Consider the following 10,071-nt stretch of genomic DNA (forward strand, 5'->3'; position numbering starts at 1 on the left):
AAAATTTTCATTGTAGGTATAAGGACGTTGCTTGGAGGGTTTTGCGTCCTCTCGCAATGGAATCGTATGCTGACATATGCTTGGATCAACTCCTTTGAGGTCTTTATAACTCCAAGCAAAAACATCACGATACTCCTTTATTGTTTGTATTAATAACTTCTCCTCATCTAAGGACAAGTCTGTGGCAATCCACACATAGCGAGGCTCTTCTCCTGGCTTAGCAATATCAATCTTTTTTGCATCTTCTGGACCATCGTATGAAACCCCTGGCACACTTGGTTTTTGTCGCATGGGCTGTTGAAGAACAATCTTCCGATCTTGAAGAGTGTACTGTGTGAAATTGGGAGGAACATTGAGACCTTGTTCATGTCCACTTGAGTCTTCACTCATTGAAGACCATGCGGTTTTGAGCTCTCCTTTGCTATCTTGCATCGGATTTTTTTGTTCAACCGTTGTCTTTGCACTTCCCACACTCTTTTTTGAATCGGTTTTAGACGTGAGTTTTGGTTTTTGTTTCTTCGTTTTTTTACGATTTTTGCTAACAGTTGTTAGCTTTTCCCCTGCTTGGAATCCATCTGATCGTTTGACTTGGTCTTTGATACTATCTTGTGCTTGGACATAGTATAGATATCCGTTCTTTCCTGAGAAGTGAGGTGGTGGTCGAGAGTTTTCACTCTTAGACTCCTCCTTTTCTTTTTGTAGTCTCTCACGTTATTCACGCTCATCTTGTCTACGGATTCTTTTATGGCTCTTACAGCATTTACGTTTAGGTCGGCTTCGAGGGATCTCTACCTGAACCTCCCTTCCTCTCAAGAGTAGGCGTGCCTTTCCTAACTCTTCCTCAGGGATTGTCACCTCATTATTAAAATCAGAGTCCCATCCATCTTCCTTATCAGCATCATTAGCATATTCGAGTGTTAAGTCCTCTACTGAGACTTCCTCGACATGCAGAGCTGTTGTGGATGTATCTCTATAGTACAAATCATCTAGAAGGGCACGTGGTTGTACCATTCGTATAGGAATAATGTCATATCCATCTGAGTCACAAAATTGAATTGGCTTCGGTAAAGCACATGTCGATAATGTTGCAAGGACATGACTCCATTCTAATGGATCAATTAAATGCTCAGGGAAGGGTTGTGGAATGTATGCCTCGTCTGATACACTTCGATTACCCTTAAGTCTCTCAGTGTTGAAATCCCTACATGAGGCTCCACACATCCATAGATCTTCTCGCCCATCGGACAATGTAACTCTTGAGCCCTCAGATGAAGCAGAATCAAACTCATCTATTGGAGACCTTGTTACATCACGATATGAGTGATTCCTTAGGTTGACCCTTGTGATGACAGAATCATGTCGGAGGTACAAATAATTGTATCCCCAATCTTGAATCATTTGAAATTGTCGCATGAATGGTCTACCCAATATCACTTCATAGTTTGGATGTTTTCCAAAATCCACTACTGCAAAGGTGTGCTCATATTCAATCCCACATGTGGTGACCAATATGTTCTCAAGCAGCCCAAGGGGATGTTCTAAGCTTCCATCTGCTAGCTGCAAGCGCATCCTGGTACTCCTAATAGCTGGTTTGTCCCACTTTTCCCAAATGGACCTTGTCACAATGCCCACTCCTGCACCACTATCAAGTATTGCAGTTGAAGATACTTTTCGCACTTCTAATGGGAGGGTAGCATTTCCCTGGTCGTCCTCACAAAATTTTCCTACTTTGTTGATAGGAACTGACATAACATGCTTTGTCTCAGGGTGTGTAGTACACTCATGGTGAACCTTTTGTAGCAATACCTGCTCTGACAAACATGTGGCAATATCATTCCACAACTCAGGTCGAATTTTTATCAAATCAAGCAAAGGTAAGGTACAAGCCACTGGTGCTGACAAAATAGCTTGCACCATACTTATATCTTTCTCCTTCATCAACCTTTTATGCATGGAGGGTATCCTCAAGGTTTGAGAACAGTTCTCATATTCTCCCAGATATGATGGTAAGGTTTTCATTGTATGCTTACTTCTAGGAGAAACAATTGTTTGAACTTCCTCCTGGATGCTTGGGCGTCCAAAGTTGTTTTCCGTGCCCCTGGTAAAATCCACCTCAGAGAATGGAGGCGAACTAATAGAAGACATGTTCTCATGAACTTTCTCGTGAACCGCAGCCCACATCTCATTTGCCATGTCCTCATTAGCATCAATAACTTCATCATTGCATGGGAAGACAAGGCTAGGTGGTGGCAGATTACCTCCTTTCAATTGGGTGTCAATTGGTGCAGACCTTTCACTATGAGCTTGTGAAATGAGTTCACTTTTCATTTCCCGACTCGATGACACTTCTGGTATGGTTTCTAATGTTGGCTTAAGAGAGGTTGGGCCCCGAGGAATAGGTGGTGGTGGTCCCTCAAGTATTGACTGAGCTTCCCTAATGAGTTGCTGATGTACAGCTAGATTGATCTTCTCCTCACGAGGGTTTGGGTATTCTTGAAGCTTCTTGGGTAGCTCAGATAAAGCTGCAATGCGACTTCTATGAGCATCAATGATGGCCTCTAGAGTCTCATTCACTTTATCCACAAAAACAGAACCCCCAGAACTATCCTCAGTCATACTAACCTCATCTTGTTTAACACTAGGCCCAGGTTGAGGTTGATGTTCCTCATGCACTTCTTGGGTTGTAAAAGTTTTATCCCTTATGTTTTGTTTAGAGGCTTCTTGAGAACTAGTGGATGTACTTTTAGTTTGTTTGCTTCGGTTCTTCTTCCTCCTAGTGGTCTTTTTTCTATTGGACTGTAGGGTCTTGTCCACTAGATTTGTCTTTGCATCCCTAGTTCGAGGTGTCTCATCAGTCTGTATTTCGGCATTTCGTGTCTGTGATCTAGTCATGACTCTAAGTGGCACGACATCCTCATTCTTAGATGAAGGTGGCGATGGGACTGCCCCTACAAGGTTGAGTGAGACCTTTGGTTGAGAGGTGCCTTCCTCATGTGGTTTCAGCAGACAATCCTTTGGGAAGTGTTCTACACAACACCCTAGACAATATCTTTCAATTGGTGGAAACTGTTGTACTGTTGTATTGGACCGAGATGCTTGCCTTGAGCGATGTGGACAATCACGAGCCCAATGGGGTTCTCCGCACTCATAACAGGGGCCCATTGGTTTGGCCTCTACTTTCCTTGGCTGCCATTGACCTGAGGGGCCTGGAGTCCTAGGTTGGTAGCCGCCTAGCAACATTAAAGAGTTTTGTTCCCCCGTTTGAGTGTCCAGTGCCGGGCTTGGGTATGCGGGACTTTCAAAGATATTTTCTCTGGATGAATATGATACATATTCTTCCTCCACATAGCCTGGGTTTACCAAGTCTCTACACATATTTGAATTGTCGTAGTCGACAACCCTCACAGGAGCAGTCCCTGGAGCAGGAGGTTGAGCACCAAGAACAAGTCGTGCTTGCTCTTGTGCCATCGGTGACTTACGTTCAAAATTAGTATACTGTTGATACATTTGTGGAGCCACTCCACCCCTTGGCTGCTCACGTTCCTGTCTCATTCTCGCAATGCGAGTACATTCCTGTGTGGTGTGGGTAAAGTTCCAAGCACAGGCTTGGCACCACTTTTTTGTGGGTTGGTTTGTGACTAGAGGAGAAAAGGTGTTACATTCCTCTGTTTTATGGTTACCGCCACATGCTCCACAAAGATGAGGACCTGTAGGAAGTACACTCCTCATTCTCTGCTGCTGTTGTTGTGGCTGCATGGGTGGACGATAGGTCTGTCCCAATCTCCTTAGTACTAGGTTAGCTATCTGGTCTGGATTTACTAGCGCGCTAGACCCTGAACTTTGGTCGTCACCCCACTGATCTCGAGGTTTCACCTCTGGGCCAGAACCATCTTGGAACTTGAAGTTATCGGTGAAATCCATAGCATCATGGCAACACTCATTGAAATTTGTATGTTTCTTCGCATAGAGATGTGTATGCAGTGTTGAATTTTTGAGTCCTTTTAAGAAGAGAGAAATTAATCGACTTTGGGCGGGCTTCTCATCCTCTGGGCAACGATTAATGTACTGCTTCATTCTATTTACACAGTCTCTAACACTCTCATTCTCGCCCTGTTTGAAAGAGTAGATGTGTGCTACCGTGTCATGTTGAATTCCCATCAAGGAAAAAGCAGCAATGAATCTCTCTTCCAAAACTCGTAAAGAAGGTTTGTCTGAAGCCTCTAATGCCTGAAACCAAGCCAGGGCTTTTCCCTCGAGAGTGAGTCCAAATCCTTCAATTTGAGTATGCTTATCAGCCACTTGCTCAGCTCGAACTGCTTGCCTAAATGCTGCTACATGATCGTATGGATCTCCCGACCCTTCATACTTCTTTACCAGTTTCTGAAGAGTTGATGGTCTTACTTGTCTTGAATACTCATCATAGGGCCTACAGCCTCTTACTCTCAGTGGGAATTGTTCCTCTCTTTGGAAAGATGGTCCACATGTTTCCAAAATTGGTGTGGGTACCCTATTACCAGCCTCACCAAACCCCTCCAAAGATTTTGTCACCCGCATTTCAGGAGGTGCATTAATGGGAGGCCGAGTTGGCTCCCCTACCCTCCGATTGTTATAGTGAGAAAGATGTTGGTGTGGTGTGACCTGTGGTCGCACATTGGTGTAGGACGATATCTTGGTGCTAGAGTTGGGCTACTAGCAGTGGTCCACTTGGATGTTGAAGGTCCCTCTCTAGTGAACTCTCGTAGGGGAGGAGCAACAGTTTCTCCAAGAAAGGCTGTCTCTCCTGGTTTGGCTGTATTTGTTGAGAACACTTCCATGAATAATGGTTGTCCTTTCCACGTGAGTTCCCGAATCTCTTTCCAATCTAAGGTTCGGTATTCATTGGCCCATTTATCAATTATTTTGTTCATGTGTCCTGCAAGCTTCTCAACTACCACCACATGAGCTAGAGGAAGATCCAACTGTGGCAATCTAGTTGTGGCATAATATCCCTCTAACGAGTCCTTATAGACCTCTTGAAGTGGGTCATCCTGTAAGACCTTTGTCACAGGAATTTGTCGTACAAACTCCCATTGGCATTCAGCCCCCTGATCCATTTTACTCTTGCCTTTCCTATCCCTTTCCAAATTTAGATCTACAAGAAGTAAATCATCTACGGATGGCTTTGAGGACTGGGCATTGGAAGGTCCAGGCATGTCCGGCTCAATGAGCCAGTCATCTCTAGACTCCCTTGCTCTGGAAAGTTCTAATAAGTCTAAGAACTCGGTTTTAGAGAGCTCCCCTAATTTGTCTACCTTTTCTGGATGGTAGGTGACTTCGTAGCGAACACCATCTCCACCCATGTACATGTTACCCTGGTCATTGACTAGAGGTGCTCTATCAAGTTCTGAGAAAATGTCTGCGATCTTAACAAGATACCGTTGTTGTGGATCCCTAAAGATCTCAGCTCCTTGAGCATTTGTGTAGACATATTGGAGTCTCACATTGAGTGTTAACCCCATGGTGTCGGCTTCAAATGGATTAAAGGATCTTGAGGGTGTCCTATTTGGGGCTACGGGATGACTATTTGTCGGCCCTAGATTGTCCATGGACAATGAACTAGTTGTTCTGGAGGAAAGGGTATCGGATTGGGATTCAGAAAGGGTTTCAGCAATATCTGCCAAATTTCCTACCGATTGGGTCCCACTTTCCTGCGTAGGTACTCTAGAAGGTGCCCTAGGCCTTATGGCAGAATCTACAAGACGTCCCGACCGCAAGTGCATAAGGTCAAATTTTTTTTGGTTTTTTATGTGTTTTTGTTTTGTTTTGTTTTGTTTTGTTTTGTTTTTTTTTAATAATATATATATATGTATATATATATATATATTTTTAACCTACCTAATCACTAAATGCAACTAAAATGAGTATGTGTGGCATAACTATCTATCCTATTTTTTTTATTTTTATTTAATTATGATTTTTTTAAATGATTTTATGTTTTTTATGTTTTTATTTTTTTTAAATTTACACAAAAATTATGAATCACACTTAAAAAAAATACTAATTATGCACAAAATTACAAAAATTAAAAAATGCAAGAAAATACTAATTATGCAAAAAATTTAAATGAAGAATTGCAAAATATGCACAAAGGTAGACTCCTAAAAACACTTAATTTATAGATTTTTTTTAAAATTTTCTTTGTTTTTTTTTTCCTTTTGTTGGTTTTTTTTTAACTAATAAATTTCGTGCCAAATATAAAAAATATGAATTTACTAATTATGTATCATTTATAAAAATTCTAAAAAAATAAAAATAAAAAATGCAAGCTACTTTAATTATGCAAAAATTTAAATAATGAACAATGGATTCAAAAAAATAAAAATTGTTTTTTTTAAATTGTTTAATTGTGTTTCCTCTTTTTTTTAATTTTTTTTATTTTTTTATTTTTTTCTTTTATTTGATTTTTTTTCTTTTATTTGTATTCTTAAATAAATAATAATAATAATAAATAAAAATAATAAATTTTTTTTAAAAAAAAGAAAAAGCGATTAAAAAGAAAAAAAGAAAGAAAAACAATTAAATTTAGAAAAAAAGAAAGAAAAAAAAAAGAAAGAAAAATAATTAAATTTAGAAAAAAAGAAATTAAAAAAAAGAAAGAAAGAAAAAAAAGGCATTGTTTGGGACATCATAGCATAGCGGAGGCTACACTCCAACCCACACACTTGTCAATCCGTGAATGCAACCTGGTTAGCGCATAGAGGCTATCCCGAATGGGAGAAGAAGAGTTAACCACACACTAATGACTTCTAGTCCTACTCAATTCTTCTCAACACTCAAGCAATCAATCTTACATAATCAAAGCATCAAGATTAGGCTACACTTAAGCACACAAATGCAACTTATGCAAGGAACCTAATATGCAAAGAGCTATCACACAAGCCTCAACTACACATTATTTCAAGCACAAGCTTCATTACAAGCACTCTACAACTCACAAATCAAAACATCATTAAGAAATCTAGATTAGCAAGAGTGTAGACCAAAACCTCATATCATTGAAAATGTAAAGAATAGAGAGTACATGATTGAAACAAGAATGGAGATGGAGAGCCTTGGGAGAGCACTTGAGAAGGAGCTATGGAGCAAGCTCTCTCTATGAGCCTCTCAACCAAATGACCAAAGAGTCCTCTCTAGCTCTCAAATGGGCCACCTTTTATACAAAAATTCTAGAACTCCCAAAAGTTCCCATGTGGGATTATTGTCAAGCCCTCTCCCACATTCATCTACAACTTTGAACTCTTTTCAAGAGCCCCAAGTGTCTTTTTTGTTGCATCCTTGTATTGATCTTCATTCGTCATGCAACACTCCCCCCTTCCTATTTTGCGCACGTCCTCGAGCGCGGTAGTAGCAAGAGCTGCAACAAAAAAACAATGGATACAAGTAAAGTCTTTTATTGAAAAAAAAGAAAAGAAAAGAAAAGACCAGCAATGATAATTTCACACGTGAGCATACAAGTGCAAGGCTGATTAAAGTTTTAATGAGTACTAAAATAGGTGAGTAAAGACTAGTCAAAGTGAGACTTAAGTGGTAGATAATGCTATGCAAAGGCAAGTGTGCTTTGTACACCGCCGGTTATGACCGCAGTCTCAATGTCCTACAAGTATGTAAGTTATTCCTAAGTGGCAAACCTACTCCTAAATATGAGCAAAGGTGATTGGAACTCTCTTTTTTTTTCTTTTTTCTTTTTTTTTTCTTTTTGATATGTGTGTAGAAGGTGATAAAGATTAAGGTTCTATCCCAAAGAGACCCAAGCAATGGCCAAGAGACCTCCGCCAAGAGAATCTAAAGACCGCTAAGTATCTCAAGGGCGACAGACCTTTTTTCTTTCTTTTATGACCTAAGGAGTACCCCATGAAGATGAGGGCATCGGTCTCGAGGGCCCATAGTGTACCCCAGAGTCCTACCAACATCCATCAAGGCGATAGATTCCTCAAAGGTCTTTTTCTGAAGCTTTTCGACATCAGTGTTCACCCCATAGAAACCAAGGCATTGGCCCCAAGGTGCTAAGACAACCCCAGGTCCTACCAAGCATTTCTCATGGCTGTAGACACGTCATGTCTCAATTTACTTTGGATATATATTTTTTTAGGGTATATTTTCGTAAATTTTTATTACTCCTAGCACCTAGCTCATATCTAAGAGGTAGCCACCACTAGGGATAACTAATATACCTTGAAAGCATAAGAACTTGGCATATTCCATTGGTATATATCCTACACTGTCTTTAGATAGAAATATCTTTTACTAAGTCTTCTAAGACTCTAGAGTTTACTCACCATATTTTAACAACTAATTAAAAACTTAAACCAGCCAACACTGTGTGAACATGCAAACCATATATTCGAAAGATAAGAGCACATAAAGAAATAAAGATTAAGATTTGAATACACCTATTGTAGTGCCCTGTTGATGTTGTTCGTTTGCATTGATGCATTGCTGATTTTGTGCAGATTGCTCCTCCTTGATCTTTGTAGGCGTAGCATGTCTCCCCCCTTCCTAATTTGTGTGCATGATAGGTGGACTAGTGGGGCGTGTTTGATGCTCTCGTTTTAGCGAAGATTTCTGCAAAATTTTTACTAACAAACAAGAAAAGAAAAGAAAAAAAATAAAATTTGCCATTGGTGCCAAACACCGAATATAGCCGAGGGGAAAAACCCAGTGGGATAAAAGTGCCCTGGCTTGTCGATCTTATTATGGAGTCACTGAACTTACCTTTGCGCTAGTGGTGGATCCGTGTCCTCGTCTGCTGGAAAGATGGTATCAATTTCCTCAGGATGCAGAGACAACCCCTCACAAAAACCTGCCGCTGGAAAAGGTGGTAAAGGAAGGAGTGCTTCCTCACTAAAATATGGCATTGGTTCTATGGGAAGGTTAATCAGACAGTTTTGATTTATGAACTGTGCAATGTAGGTACTCATATTGATCCAATATTGACATGTGGAGGCTTGGGGAAGGAGGGCTTGCAAGATCGGTGGTTGCAAGTCATTTAGGCTTGTATCCCTCCATTGTTGTGCTTGAACCTCCTCAGGTAATCTACGTTGATTTGGTCCTCTCTCTGGTATTCTCACATTAAGAAGATTATGGCGTTGGGGTGTAACTCCCACAATTTGCTTCATTAAGCCCGTGCCATATCGTCTAAAGTAAGAGCGGCATATCCAACAAATATATGAAGCTTCTTCTAATACAAGCCGTGCACACTCTTGACAATGTGGAAATGGGTGATGCTGTTGATAGAATAATGTGACAAAGTGATGCCCACAGCAACTTTCACCTAAGGGAGCATAGAAGTACCTAGAATGTGTTTGAAACGGAGGAGCACTATAACCCCCGCGATGATCTGGTCGAGTACTATCAGGGTCAATGCATGGTGGACATGTATCTCGCCAAATATCCATCAGGAGTTATCTGGACGTAGAACAATGAAATTTAGAACACTCATATCCATCATGACAATTTCAATCAAAAACAAGATTATCTCAAAGAGAACACATCTTCTAAAGGCATAAGGAACTACATTATTCAAACATTGATTTACCAAAGAGCTTTAATTGTAGTGTTAATGCCTTATCTTTAGTTTTTGGTATATCCTTTTTAAGAAGTGAAAACTTTGGAATTTGAGCAAGATAAGAGGATTTAGGCATTGAAATGCTAGAATCTATGCTCAAATGAGACTCATTTGGACTTGTCTTAGGTACACAAGTTGATGGTTGAATTGTGTAACAAGGAGAAATCGAGACAACCTGTGTTTCAATACATGTTTTAGGAAGATCAACACAAGTAGTTTTGTAGGTTCTATCACAGCCACCTTTCCTTTCTTGAAGAGTTTGCGTTGATTTCTTTTGCACCCACTGATATGGAAAATCAAGGGTGGCTTTTGGAATCTTTCTGAAACACTCTTTTACCCCTAGCAAGGCATGGCATTTTGGAAGCCAAATTCCTGTTGCACCCTCATAATAGCCTTGTGCTTTAAGAACATGTTTTGGGACCCATCGATTAACAATCCGAGGTTTAGGCTTGGAAATGATGTGCTTC

The sequence above is a fragment of the Cibotium barometz genome, chromosome 38 (genome assembly GCF_041138505.1).
Source record: "Cibotium barometz isolate CiBa-2024 chromosome 38, ASM4113850v1, whole genome shotgun sequence".
In the NCBI taxonomy this organism is placed as follows: Eukaryota; Viridiplantae; Streptophyta; class Polypodiopsida; order Cyatheales; family Cibotiaceae; genus Cibotium; species Cibotium barometz.